General features: G+C 42.7%; 1 protein-coding gene and 2 pseudogenes across 8 annotated transcripts in view; 1 reads left to right on the forward strand and 2 right to left on the reverse strand.

The window, feature by feature from the left end:
• The window catches only part of TAB3 (TGF-beta activated kinase 1 (MAP3K7) binding protein 3), an 89,560-nt gene that overhangs the window by 54,456 nt on the left and 19,931 nt on the right, over positions 1 to 15,173 (reverse strand). For 7 of the 8 annotated variants that reach the window (XM_023249431.2, XM_023249433.2, XM_023249432.2 and 4 more), the window contains exon 2: positions 4,461 to 4,571. The gene's annotated coding sequence lies outside the window, so the exon portion shown is untranslated. Of the gene's footprint in view, positions 1 to 4,460; positions 4,572 to 13,134; positions 13,224 to 15,173 lie in introns of those variants that run through there. The other variant, XM_045051324.1, reaches the window with a different exon arrangement.
• On the reverse strand, positions 821 to 2,460 carry LOC109496469 (annotated as a pseudogene).
• On the forward strand, positions 3,442 to 6,166 carry LOC123383272 (annotated as a pseudogene).

A 15,173-nucleotide genomic window follows, 5' to 3' on the forward strand; every position in this document is an offset into this window, starting at 1 on the left:
ACTTAATCTCCTGACTGAACCTCATTTTATGACCACAGGAGAGCTAAAATACCACACCCTGTTTATACTGTATATTTTTAGAACTTAACCATATTCTTCTGGGGCACCTGGGTGGCTCAGTGGGTTAAGTATCCGACTTCAGCTCAGGTCATGATCTCATGGTTCGTGGGTTCGAGCCCCATGTCGGGCTCTGTGCTGACAGCTCAGAGCCTGATGCCTGCCTCGGATTCTGTGTCTCCCTCTCTCTCTGCCCCTCACCCACTCGTGCTCTGTCTCTCAAAAAAAAAAAAAATTAATGTAACCACATTTTTCTTGTTTTTTAATTTCTCAATTCCTTTATCTTAAACATTACCCCAAAAATGAACTTCAAGTAGGAGCACAAATCCCAGGCACCTACATGAACGCTGCTTCTTCCATATGTAATGGCTTTTTCAAACCTGATAGAACACAAAATCCACCCCACATTCACGTGAACTTTCTCAACCTTAATCACCATAGCTCTCTCCCCTTCCTAACTGCCCAACAAGTTCAGTGTGCATCACCCCTATCTGCACCTGAAATAATGTGTGTTAACTTTTCATCGCCCTCTAGGGTTCAGCACTGTAAATCTTGAGAAGAAAAATCAAACATGCTCTTTTAGTTACAGTGCCTTATGCACACTAAATAGTGTAAATGATTAAATACAGGATTTTAAATTAATTGGAAATCTAATTTGCTCTGGTTGAGGTGTTTTAAATTTTTTGTTTTTGGTTTTTTAAACAAAGAGGTCTTTATTTGTAAAAAGCCAAAGGGCTCCTGGTCAATAGGACAGGCCAGCTTCTCAGGGCTTGGGGGCATTTGGGCAGATGTGCTTGGGGTAGGGGATGCCCTATGAGTGTCTGTGTCACCCAGGGCTGCCCTGGGGACAGGTGGCACTGACTCAAAGACAGGGTAAGCTGGCCGGGGGGGGGGGGGGGGGGGGGTTGTTCAGACTCTAGCAATTCTGGAACAGGGTAAGCTGGGGGGGGGCAGTGCTCAGCCTCTAGCAATTCTCCAACAGGATCCTCCTTGGTCAGCAATGGGAGTGCATGGGTGTCGCCTGCAGTTAGGCCCCCAGGATCTGTCTCTTGGCACAGCCATGGGGGCTGAGCATGCTCTGGGGCCACTTCAAGTGGTGGGGGCAGGAGCCACGGGGAGGCTGGGCTGGGGGGTGTCCCATGGGCCGGACTCAGTGCCCTTTTGCAGGGAGGTCTCCGAATGGAAACTGTGGTTACTGTTTTCATCACTGAGACACAGCAGGATGAGGGGGCCACCCTAAGGGACTGGCGCCCCTACCCCACCACTCCAGGGCTCGGAATCTCTCTGTCCCCACCACCTGCCCTCTGTCGCTCCCCCTCCTGGAGATCCACCACTGGCACCCAACTTGAAGATACAAAGGGAAGTGTGGCCTACAGTTGACCCAGCACTCCTCCCATCTCCAGACTTTCTCCACGGTCACCATCACCTTCGTGAGGTCATCCTTGGCCCAGCTCCAGGTCTTAGCCCGCAGGGTCCCACCAGCCATGCTGGTGGGGCTTGGAGCAGAGACCGAGGCCGCAGCTGGGCCGCCTCCCGTCCCACGGGCTTGGGCTCAGGGCCAGAGCCAGGTGCCGCTCTCTCGGCCTGCCGGCCCTCCCTCCAAGGTCTCTAGTCTCAAAGTCTCAAATAACATTATTTAAAAAGAGAGACAGGACAAGTGACTAGTAACACATGCCAGAGGCAGATCATCTCCACATTTTGTAACTTAAACAGATTACTTAGCACACTTTTTCAAAAGGTAGGTTGTAGCCTATCAGTGAAACGTATAATACATTTATTGGGTGATGGTAAGTATGAAAGAAAAAAAAAGTCACAGAAAATAGCAGAGTGCTTGATACACAGTAATGGTAAATCTGGATTCAAAAGTCTTGTATGAGGTGTAGGTATGTATTATTAGATCATGATTAAAATGTGTTGTGTTGTTTTCCTCCCCCCCACCCCCACTGGGGGTCGTTATGAGAAATACTTAGAACATGGTGAGGTATTCTAGGCTACGTAAAAAAACAACAAACATTTACTACCTTTCTATTTTACTTTTATCTCAACAGATGACGATTTTCTTAATGTTTTAAAGGTTTATTTTGAGAGCACATGCACACACCAGCGGGGTAGAGCAGAGAGGGAGAGAGAGAAGAGATGGCAGCAACTCGGCGTGGAGTTGAGACACGTGTGCATATGAAAGCTGAAACAACTCTTGATGTTACGAATTTCTGTGTGACTTTGTCTTTCTCAAATGCAGCCTCAATGGGTTCTGTGTGGCTCCCTCACGTACTACTGGAGGGTTCCTGCCTCCTAAAAAGATTTTTCAAAGGTGAGCCCGGGGGGCGCCTGGGTGGCGCAGTCGGTTAAGCGTCCGACTTCAGCCAGGTCACGATCTTGCGGTCCGTGAGTTCGAGCCCCGCGTCAGGCTCTGGGCTGATGGCTCAGAGCCTGGAGCCTGCTTCCGATTCTGTGTCTCCTTCTCTCTCTGCCCCTCCCCCATTCATGCTCTGTCTCTCTCTGTCTCAAAAATAAATAAATGTTAAAAAAAAATATTAAAAAAATAAAAATAAAAAAAAAAGGTGAGCCCGGGCGGCTCAGTCGGTTACGCATCCGACTCTTGATCTCAGCTCGGGTTCATGGGATTGAGCCCCTTCTTGGCCATGTGTTGACAGAGGCGAGCCTGCTCAGGATGCATTCTCTTTCTCTTTCTCTCTCCCCCTCCCACCCCCAGCCCCTTCCCTGCAAGAGCACGCACACACTCTCAAAATCAATAAATAAACATTAAAAAAAAAAGATTAAAAAAAGTAATCAGTTTCCTGGGGCGCCTGGGTGGGAAGTCGGTTGAGTGTCCGAATTCGGCTCAGGTCATGATCTAGCCCTTCCCGAGTGTGAGCCCTGAGTCAGGCTCTGTGCTGACAGCTCGAAGCCTGGAACCTGTTTCAGATTCTGTGATTCCTTTGCACTTTCTGCCCCTCCCCCACTCGTGCTATCTCTCTCTCTCTCAAAAATAAACAAACATTTAAAAAAAAAAAAAAAGTAACCCGTTCCCTAAACCCAGAAATTCAAGATCACAAATCGTGGGAACTTCATACTGGAAGGGTATGAAAGATGAACAAAAATATCATTTATAATCATTTCTTTAACAATGTCAAACCTGATGATCCTCCCGAATCCATTGTTCATTCATTTAATAAGATCTGAGCAGTCAGGTTAGAGGTACAAAAGACCGATGCCCTCAAAGAAACACAGTGACAGTTATAGGAGAGGGGTTAAGTCATATAAAGAAACAAGGTAAGACAAGGAAAAAGCTTCATGGAAGAGATGACATTTAAACTAGGCTGCAAAGAATAGGAATTTTTTGAAATAAAAACAATAGAAATACAAACTTGGAAGGAACTCTAGATGTCGCGTAACCCAGTGGTTCCCAAGTGGGGATGCTTTTGCCCCAAAAGGCACATTTGGAAATGTGCGGAGACAATTTAAGTTGTCATACTGGGGAGGGACGCTTCTGGCATTTTGTAGGCAGAAGCCAAGGATACTGCTCACCATCCTACAGGCCACAGACAGCTCCCGACAACAAATTACCTGGCCTCAAACGTCAATAGTGCCAAAGGTGAGAAACCCTGAATCCAGCCTCAGTATAATGTCCTTGTTTTATAGAAGATGACTGAAAGCTGCAGGGATTTTAAAAACTTGCTAAAAAGCTAAAATCACACAACCGGCCTCACAACATCTTGGCCGGCGCTTAATTCACACACACAGCCACACACGTTATTATACTAGGAAAGAGATGTTTTGTAAGAGTGGCAAAGTTTCTGTCATGTGGAAAAACTAGGTAGAAATCAAAGCTGATATTATTATTCAGTCTTTCTTGAAACGGATCTACCAGTGGCTCAAAGAACTACAAAACCATATAAAAAAATTATACCCGTGCATGTTCATTATACGAGATTTATCACCTCCACAACTCCGTTATTGAGCATGGACGGAAAAGAACAATTACCACAAAAGCTAGGCAGGTGAAAGATGGGCATGTGCACACAGCACACTCAATTACTCTGCAGGGCAGGTCTTTGAAACTCCACGAGCTCCAGCCACAGTCACCGAGAGTCTGCGACCCGGGTAGGATTTGCCCCTTTAGTTCAAAACCATATGCTAAGTTACCCTTCCCTTTGCTGATGAGCTTTCTAGTAACAAATTGCATGTACAAAGACCTTCTCAGGGGCCTGATTTAGGGCCGAAATCCAAACACGTCAAGTTTCCCGGCCATCTTTTATTTTTCCATCCTTGCTCTTCCATGCCCAAAGGGGTGAGAGGGAGGGCATGGGGTAAATACGTGTTAACAGCAGTACAGATTAGATTTCGGAACGGTTTTTGGCCCTAGTAACTACCGAAAATGAAGATAGATATACACTCCTTACCTCTCAGTTTTCGATTGCTGAAACTTCAACTAAGATGCCTTGTCCAGTTTGACACACAACAATTCACGGTGAAACGCTTGAGAAAAGGCTGCAGACACTACCCTGAAAAAACTGAAGACCAAAGAGGTTTCAATTATAAAAGGTTTAAAGACAGCCTGAGCAAATGATAGTAGATAAATCAAAGGTCACGAAACAGAAAGCAGTGTTTGTACTCCTTTACTGCCTGAAATTTCAGGGAATACGTTTACATTCAATCAATACCAACAGAAAGTTCACCTGACTGCATCAGCCACCCTGCCCCTCTTCCCACTAAGTCACGTCTAGTGCCTAAGGGAGAGCCAGCAACAGCAGGGAGGACAGCCACAGCTCCTCTGAGGTTTCCGTCTTCACAGAAAGCTAGTGAGGCTGGGGGACGCCTGGGGAGCTCAGGCACTTAAGCGGCTGGCTCTTGGTTACAACTCAGGTCATGATCTCACAGTTCATGATTTCGAGCCCTGCATCAGGCCCTGTGCTGACAGTGAGGAGTCTGCTTGGGATTCTCTCTCTCTCTCTCTCTCTCTCTCTCTCTCTCTCTCTCTCTCTCTCTCTCCTCTCTCTCTCACTCACTCACTCAAAACAAATAACCATAAATTTAAAAAATTAAAAAAAATTTTTTTAAGTTGTTGTTGTTTTTTTTTTTTAACGTTTATTTATTTTTGGGACAGAGAGAGACAGAGCATGAACGGGGGAGGGGCAGAGAGAGAGGGAGACACAGAATCGGAAGCAGGCTCCAGGCTCCGAGCTATCAGCCCAGAGCCCGACGCGGGGCTCAAACTCACTGACCGTGAGATCGTGACCTGAGCTGAAGTCGGATGCTCAACCGACTGAGCCACCCAGGCGCCCCTAAAATTTTTTTAAAAAGCAAGCAAGAGGAACTTTACTTGCATCCCCGGCAAACTATCGGGGGTCCCTGCAGCTCCCCATTCATACTAGTCATTAAAATGTAATGAGTTTCAGGCTCTTTAAGAGCCAGAGGTCTTAAAATTTAAATGACTCCATACCGAATCTAATTTACTCTCTGGTAAAGTAAAGGCATTTTTTAAATTTCCAAACCCCCAAAGGAGTACCACACCCACACTGCAAAGCCCAACAGCAAAGGGGGTATATGGCTTTTTGTCACCTGCTCTATCTTCTCAATAGAATTCAAAATGCTCACTGAAGACTGGGAGGCCCTTCCCATAACCCAACTCACAAAATCACACGTCATTCAAAAATACAGAAAAAAAAGTATTTGATCATAAGCCTCAGTGAAATAATAGTCTTAGATACAGAGGAAACAATACATACCGATCAATAATTACTTTAAATGTAAATGGACTAAAGCTCCAATAAAAAGATACAGGGTGGGTATCTACTAACAGTATGCTGGACCCACAGGGGCTGAACAAAGTGCCGGGGTACAATCCCCCACAGAACCAGTGTAACCCGGCCTTGGAGGACCTGACGCCGGCCTACATGAACCTGTTCGGCATTATCTTCAGCACGTGCAGCCTCGTGCCCAAGATGCAGTGGTACGCCTGGGTCACCATCTTCTGCCCGTTCATCGGCGTGGCCAACGCCTAGAGCTCTGAGGACAGTGCACGGATGATGAGCAGCCATGCTGTCCCATCTCTGCCACGGTGATGTCCTATCTGCAGAACTCTCAGCCCATGACGCTCCCCCGGTGATGTCAGCAAAGGACTACTCTAGCCACCTTCCCCCAGGCCCGGCCCCCTGGCTGCTCAGCTTGCTATGTCACCTGCTGTCCTGGGTTTCCCTGAATGAGAAAGTCTCAGGGTCCACACCTGCAGGGAGGAAACCTGACCCTTTCCCTGGGGTTCCACTTCAGCCGGGCAAAGAATACCCTAGACCTACCGTTCTTGCCTACCTTCCCCAACCTGCCTGCCAGTGAGGGAGATGCTACCCATGTTTCTAAGTGTATCCACTTGTGGTTTTTTTGTTGTTGAAAACAGTGAATGATCAAGTTCTGCATTCTGGCAAAAGAAAAAAAAAAGATATAGGGTAACTTGAATAAAAAAAAAAAAAAAAACAAGACCAGAAGCACCTGAGCGGCTTAGTCAGCTGCACCTCCGACTTCAGCTCAGGCCATGATCTCACATTTCATGAGTTTAAGCTCCACATCAGGCTCTCTGCTGTCAGTGCAGAGCTCCCTTTGGACCCTCTGTCCCCGGGTCTCTCTGCCCCTCCCCCCACTCATTGTCTCTCTCTCTCTCTCTCTCTCTCTCTCTCTCTCTCTCTCAAAAATAAATAAAACGTGTTTAAAAAATAAAGCAAAGAACAAGACCATCCACATATGGTCTTACAAGAGACTAACTTCAGAACTAAAGGCACATGCAGAATAAAAGTGAAAGAATGGAAAAGCATCTATCATACAAATAGAAGTGAAAAGAAGAGCCAGGGTAGCAATACTTATACCAGACAAAACAGATTTTAAAACAAAGACTGTAGCAAAAGACAAAAAAAGACACTACATAAAGATAAAGGGAACAATACAAGATGATATAACAATTGTACATATCTATGCACCCAACACAGAAACACCAAAATATGTAAACCAATTATTAACAGACACAAAAGTAGAAACTAACAGTAATACAATAACAGTAGGGGAGTTTAATACCCACATACATCAATGGACAGATCATTCAGACAGAAAATTAAAAGGAGAGTGGCTTTAAATGACACGCTAAACCAGATGGACCTAACAGATATACAGAACATTCTATCCAAAAACAATGAAATACACAGTCTTTTCAAGTGCACACGGAACGTTTTCCAGAATAAATCACGTTAGGCCATAAAACAAGTCTTAGTAAATTCAAGAAAAGTGAAAACACATCAACTATCTCTTCTGACCAAAATAATATGAAACCAGAAATCAATTACAAGAAAAAATCTGGAACAAAACACCAGTACATCTCTGCCCCTCACTCAGTTGCACCCTCTCTCAAGAGCAAAAAGATGTAAAAATCCTTAACAAAGTATGAGCAAACCAAGGTCAACATTACACTAAAAAAAAAAAAAAAATCATATTCCAGGGATGCAAGGATGGTACAATATTTACAATTTAATGTGATACATCACAGTATCAAGAGAAAGAATAAAAATCTTTATGATCATGTCAAGAGATATAAAAAAAAAAAAAAGCATGTGACAGAGTACAACATCCATTCACAAAAAAACTCCCAACAAAGTAGGTTTAAAGAGAACATACCTCAACATAATAAAGACCGTATAAGAAAAGCCCACAACAGCATAGTGAGTGGTAAAAAAAGTGAGAGCTTTTCCTCCAAGATCAGAAATAAGACAAGGATGTCCATACTGAACACTTTTGCTCAACATAGAACTGGAAGCCCTAGTCAGAGCAACCAGACAAGAAAAAAAAAAAAAAAAAAAGGCAACGAATTGGTAGGGAAGAAGTAAAACTCACGATTTGCAGATGACAGAGGGCTATATAGAGAAAACCCTAAAGACTCCACCAAAAAAAAACAACAGAATTGATAAACGAACTTAATAAATTGCAGTCTATAAAGTACACAGAAATCTGTTGCATTTCTCTACACTAATAATGAAGTAGCAGAAAGAGAAATTAAGAAAACAATTCCATTAACAATTGCATCAGAGAGAAAAAAAAACCTAGGAACAAACCTAACCAAGAAGGTGAAATATCTGTACTCTGAACACTCTAAAACACCGATGAAAGGGGCGCCTGGGTGGCGCAGTCGGTTAAGCGTCTGACTTCAGCCAGGTCACGATCTCGCGGTCCGTGAGTTCGAGCCCCGCATCAGGCTCTGGGCTGATGGCTTGGAGCCTGGAGCCTGTTTCTGATTCTGTGTCTCCCTCTCTCTCTGCCCCTCCCCCGTTCATGCTCTGTCTCTCTCTGTCCCAAAAATAAATAAACGTTGAAAAAAAAAAATTTTTTTTTTTAAAAAATTTCAAAACACCGATGAAAGAAACTCAAGATGACACAAATGGAAGGATACTTCATGCTCATGGATTATAATAATTAGCATTGCTAAAATATCCATACTACCCAAAGGGTTCTCCACATTCAATGCAATCCCTATGAAAATACCAAGAGCATTTTTCACAAAACTAGAATACTACTAAAATCTATATGGAACCACAAAAGACCTTGAATAGCCAAAACAATCTTGAGAAAGAACAAAGCTGGAGGTATTACAATCCCAGATTTCAAGATATATTATAAAGATGTAGTAATCAAAACAGTATAGTACTGGTACAAAAAGAGACACATAGATCAAAGAAACAGAGAGCACAGAAATAAATCCACACTTAAAAAGCCAATTAATGTATGAGAAAGGAGACAAGGGAGGCTATACGATGGGGAAAGGACAGTCTCTTCAATTAAACAGTACTGGGAAAACTGGACAGCTACATGTAAAACAGTGACACTGGACCTCTTTCTTACACCATACACCAAAATAAATTCAAAAGGGATTAAAGACCAAAGTGTGAGACCTGAAAATATAAAACTCCTAGAAGAAAACATAGGCAGTAATTTCTTTGGCATCAGCCTTAGCAACATGTTTCTAGATATGTCTCTCAGACAAGGGAAACAAAAGCAAAACTAAACTACCGGGACTACACCAAAATGAAAAGCTTTTGCCAAAAAAGAAAAGCATCAACAAAATGAAAAGGCAACCTACTGAATGGAAAAAGTTATCCGCAAATGATATTAACTGATAAGGGGCTAATATCCAAAATACATAAAGAACTAAAACTGAACACCAAAAAAACCATCTGAGGGGCACCTGGATGGCTCAAACATCCGACTTCAGCTCAGGTCATGATCTCGCGGTTCGTGAGTTCGAGCCCCACATTGGGCTCTGTGCTCACAGCTCAGAGCCTGGAGCCTATTTCGGAATCTGTAACTCCCTCTCCCTCTGCCCCTCCCCCGCTCATGCTCTGTCTCTCAAAAAACAAACAAACAAACATAAAAAAAAGTAATAATCCAATTAAAAAATGGGCAGAAGACCTAAATGGACATTTTTCCAAAGATGACATACAAATGGCCAACAGACACATGAAAAGATGCTCAATTATCAGGGAAATGCAAAGCAAAATAACAATGAGATACCATTTCACACCTACCAGAAAGGCTATTATCAAAAAGACAAGGGGTGCCTGGGTGGATTCGTCAGTTAAGCATCTGACTCTGGATTTCAGGTCAGTCAGGTCATGACCTCATGGTGGTGAGATCAAGCTTCACATCAGGATCCGGGCTGATGTGGAGCCTGGTTAAGATTCTCTGTCTCCCTCTCCCTCTGCCCCTCCCTTGCTAAAGAGCGCAGGTGCTCTCAAAAAAGAGAGAGAGACAGACAGACAGACAGACAAGAAATAACAAAAGCTGGCAAGGATGTGGAGAAAAAGGAAACTTCATGAACTGTTGGTGGAAATGTAAACAGGCATAGCCACTGTGGAAAGCGGTATGGAGTCTCCCCCCAAAAATTAAAACTAAAAATAGTATACAATACAGTAATTCCACTACCAGGTACTTACCCAAAGAAAATTGAAAACACTAATCCAAAAAGATATGCACCCTTATGTTTACTGCAGCATGATTTATAATAGCCAAGATATGGAAGCAACCCAAGTGTCCATCCAGAGATGAATGAATGGAGAAGATATGGTGTGTGTGTGTGTGTGTGTGTGTGTGTGTGTGTGTGTGTGTGTGTGTGTGGAATACTACTCAAACATAAAAAAAAAAAAAAAAAAGGTATCCTACCATTTGAAACAACATGGATGGGGACCTAGAAGGTATTTTACTAAGTGAAATAAGTCCAAGAAAGACAAATACCATAGGATTTCACTTACATATGGAATCTAAAAAGCAAAACAAACAATAAAGCACTCTTAAATAAAGAGAACAAACTGCTGGTTGCCACAAGGGAGGTGGGTGGGGAAATGGGTGAAACAAAGGGGATTAAGATGTGCAATCTTCTAATTGTAAAACAAATAAATCACTGAAATAAAAAGTAATGCAGGCAATAGAACCAGTACTATTGTGATAATGTTCTTTGGTGACAGATGGTGACTATACTTGCGGTGAGCACAGAGTAACGTACAGAATTGCTGAATCAATGTTATACACCTGAAACTAACATAATGTTATACACTAATTAAACTTCATTTTAAAAAAGGAGAAGAAAACAGTCTTCAGTTCCCCAACAGGCAATATTAACAACTCAAGAACTGACTAGATATTGCAGGTTAACCAAGGAGCCCTAGTGAATGAGGGAAAAATTCTCCCACAGAGAAAGATTTCAGCTAATAATGGCAGAAGCGAGCAAATTAGCACAATCACAATTTTGTAACTTTTTTTATTTTTAAGTAAACTCTAGCCCCAATGTGGAACTCGAATTCACGACCCCACGATCAAAAGTCTCACGCTCAACCAGCCAGGCACCCCTCACTTTTGAAAATTTTAATTAAATAATCCTTGCAGTGGTAATCGGTAGATGGTAAAAGAATTAGGTAAAAAGTGGGGCTTCATGAAGGGATCAGGAGGTTATCACCGGAGCCCTCTGACAAATCAAACTATACAAAAACACTTGTTAGGGAACTGGGGAAACTTGAACATGGACTAAGTATGGTATGAGCTATTAAGAAATCATTATTGGGGCACCTGGCTGGCTCAGTCGGCTGAGCATCTATCTGACTTGGTGTCAGCTCGGGTCCTGTTCTCACGGATCCTGGGATAGAGCCCCGAGTCAGGCTATGCACTAACAGGCGAGCCAGCTTGGGATTCTCTCTCTTTCTCTCTCTCTGTCCCTCTCCCACTCAGGAGTGCATGCAGGTGCAAGCTCTCCCTTTCAAAATAAGTAGTTAAAAACAAAAAAGACATCCTTATCAGGTGTGTTGTGTATGCTACTGCATTGCGGTCATACAGAACAACGTGTCGTTTTATAGACATATTTAGGAATAAAACAATGTCTCGGACATGGTATAAATTCTCAGCGAAAGAGACATTTGGAAATGTTCACAAATAAAAAAGTAAAAATAAAAGCACTTAATAGTCACTACAGAATCCTTTAAGGAGAAAACATCAATGAACTCAAATTAATATTTAAAAGATCATTTTCATTATTTAGTAAAGAGACTGTAGAATAAGAAGCTAGAGATATAAAACTAATGCAAGGGTTCTTAAGGCAGTCCTGAGATAAAACCCTTAAAAAGCCAACACCATTATATTTAAGTATCAACTTAATAATCCTGTTAGTAATTATAATTATCAATATTAACACTTATAATTGATTCTAATATTAAACATGTTAATTTAAGCACTTACTGAATTATTATATGCAAGGCTCTGCAATAAGCAATGAAGCAAGACTATGGCACCCATACCCTGTTTTAAAGCTTTCACTTGCGCTAGTAAAAAAACAACATACTCCATATCCCGGTTGAGGTAAAGCAAGTTTACTGAAGAAAAATAACCAAAGCAGACAAGAGAAAAGATACAGGATTTAAAAAAGAAAAGGAAAGAATGCCAATACTCTGATGAGGATATTCAAGAGATAACAGCACCGGTAGCAGTAGCAGTTCTATCAATAGTTTAAAGCACGACAGGTTTGTCAGTGGGACAAGAGGGGGCACTAATGAATGAACTTCCGAGAAAAGAATCCTCAGGGATTAAAAGTAACTAGTTCTTGAAAGAAAATGGAGTAATACTGAATGTGAGGAGGCCACATCCTCATACGCTGAAATCCGTAGTAACTGAACACCATACTGACTGACTACTCCCAGTAAACAAGGGCATTTGACCTTCATAGACCTACATAACTGTTCAAAGTTACCGTAACAAGGACACGGCATGTGGAATGTAGGCACCATGTAGAAGCAGAAGCACCACCATATTTCTGGTGACGCACTGACTGCAAAACGGGTCCAAGGCAGAAAAGCTTTTTGTTCTCCCAAAGATTCAGATGATCAGAGCAAACAAGATTTTGGCTAGGATCTTCATCAAGGGTGATTTCAGAAGGAAAAGAAGCCTTACAGAAGATACCCAGTAAGGGAGTTAGAGGGTTTCAGTTTAGCCATATGAATGACAAGGATGGCAAATGTGTTGGAAAGAAAAGAGGTATCTTTTTTGGAACTGGAAAAACGGAGGCACGTCTAAAGACAGGGGAAAGAGACTGATGGTACACGTGGGGATGAAAAAGGACTAGTGACAAAGCAAGCTTTCCAAAAGGACAGAGGAGTTGGCCAATTCCAGAGCCAGTGGAATCATGAACTAGAAATGGGGGGGGGGGGGGGGGGGCTACTGAGGAGGGGATATGAAGGAGTAATCTCCCCATTGTCCCAATCTTTAGGACATGAGTCACGAAGTCACTGTATCATTTAGTTTACAGGAAGAAGAAAGCAGAACATGACAAAACTGGGACATCAGTGAGTATGCATAGGCAAGTGTTAGTTAACTGGTCACAAGAGGTAAAAAAATGCCCAAGTGGTCCCAGACAAAGAACACATGCCATTAGCCAGGTGTGGGGCCACAACAAGTCACTTAACTTCCCTTAGGCTTTGTTTCCTATTTTTTTGCTTAAAACTGCCTAACCATCGCACCTCACAAGGCTCCTGTGGAAATTACACGAAGAAGGAAAATGGTTCTCACCTGTAAAGAACCACATTCGTTCCCAAGGCTGTCTGAGAGCTCTCACAGGACAGCAAAGAGGAATCTCAGCAGAAATATATCCGTGTTTCCTATTTCAAAAGGACAGATATGTATTATACCTACAAACAGGGCAACTATGACAGATGTAATGATGGTACAAGCACGGCTGGGAAAGCTTTCTTTTACGTGACAGAAAAAATTAGCTGATACTGTGCCACCCAATAGCCATTAAGAGGGATTTCATGTTCCAAGAGTAACTCCAGACACTATTTTTTTTTTTTAATATTTATTTTGAGGGGCACCTGGGTGGCTCAGTCGGTTAAGCAGCCGACTTCGGCTCAGGTCACAATCTCACACCTCGAAGGCCCCTGAGTTTGAGCCCCATGTCAGGTTCCGTGCTGACAGCTCGGGGCCCGGAGCCTGCTTCCGATTCTGTGTCTCCCCTCTCTCTGCCCCTCCTCTGCTCACGCTCTGTCTCTCTCTCAAAGTAAATATATATTTTTTAATGTTTATTTATTGTTCAGAGAGAGAAAGAGGAAAGACAGAGCGCGAGCAGGGGAGGGGCAGAGAGAGAGGGAGACACAACCTCGGAAGTAGGCTCCAGGCTCTGAGCTGTCAGCACAGAGCCCGACACGGGGCTCGAACCCACAGACCGTGAGACCGTGACCTGAGCCGAAGTCGGACACTCAACCTACCTACCGAGTCACCCAGGTGCCCCCCTCCAGACACTATTTTTAGCTGAAACTTAAAATACAACAAATCTGTCCATTGTCAGGATCTAGAAACTGCCTAAGGTTGAAGAGACTTAAAATGCTGCTGAGTATTGTTATAATTTTATTTAGATTTATACACACGCATAGACACAGAATATAAACTTTTAACACAAATCTACAAAACTAGCCAAGTGAGTACAATTCCGTAAAACAAAACTTAAAGAGAACTAGCGGCTGAGTCTGAAGTCTTAGAGAAACACGTCCAAAGCGTACTCTGCCATGAAGAGCCAACAGGACTTCCTCTCTCAGTTACAGCACATTAGGGGATTTGAACCAACCTGCCTGCTGAAGACCTATAAACAGAGCTGCACAAAATGTAAGAAACGACTATCTTAAAGGACTGAAGAGCCAACAGGATAGTGCTTTCAGATGGATTAGAGGACCAGAAAATTCTGAGGTGACCCCAACAATTCGAAAGAAACCAGAAGCTAAACTGCATCGGACAGCCTGACAGGCTTTAAGGGACAAAAGGAAAATCCTCCCCCCAGCTTCAGGTTAGGAACCTGAAGATCAGCACCTTAGAAGTAAGGATGAACCAGAAATGAATCAGTCCATACACTGAATGCACTCTGGCTTTGAGTCATCTGGTTGGCCCAGAAAAATCTTGACAGAGATTAGGCTAAGTAATCCTGGATTCCCTCAAGCAGATGCCACAAAAATAAATCCTTTCTGGAAGATATCATCCCTGGTCACAAATAATTTGTCAAATAGCTCTTCAAATCCAATGCCCAGCATACAATTAAAGACAACAGAGCACTTGAGGAGACAAGAAAACAGGATCAAAAGCCATAGAAAGAGCAAACAACAAAAAGAGATTCACAGGAACTCCAGATACTGGAATTACCAAACAGAAAAAATTTTTTTTCAAACAAAATTTTAAATTACAATTTAATCTCAGTAAGCAACTAAAAAACCATAGTAAGTGACATAATCGATTTTTAAAAGAAGCAAAAAGTTACTGAAAAATACAAAAACTAAAATTAAGAATTCAAGAAAGAGGTTTAACAGTCAGTGAGAGAGTAAATCAGACAGTGGAGACAGTACCTCAAAGGATAGACTGCTGGGAAAAAAGCTCAGAATGAAGAGAGGGTAACATGAAGATACCGTAGAAGGTCCACCACACAACACAGTTAACTGGAATCCAGAAGAGGTAGTATGGGGCGCAAGCAATATATAGCTAAAATTTTCGAATAATGATGAATAATGTCAAACCACAAATTTAAGATTCTCGATGAATTCCTAGCAGACAATCAACAAAGAAACACT

The sequence above is a fragment of the Felis catus genome, chromosome X (assembly GCF_018350175.1).
Source record: "Felis catus isolate Fca126 chromosome X, F.catus_Fca126_mat1.0, whole genome shotgun sequence".
NCBI lineage: Eukaryota > Metazoa > Chordata > Mammalia > Carnivora > Felidae > Felis > Felis catus.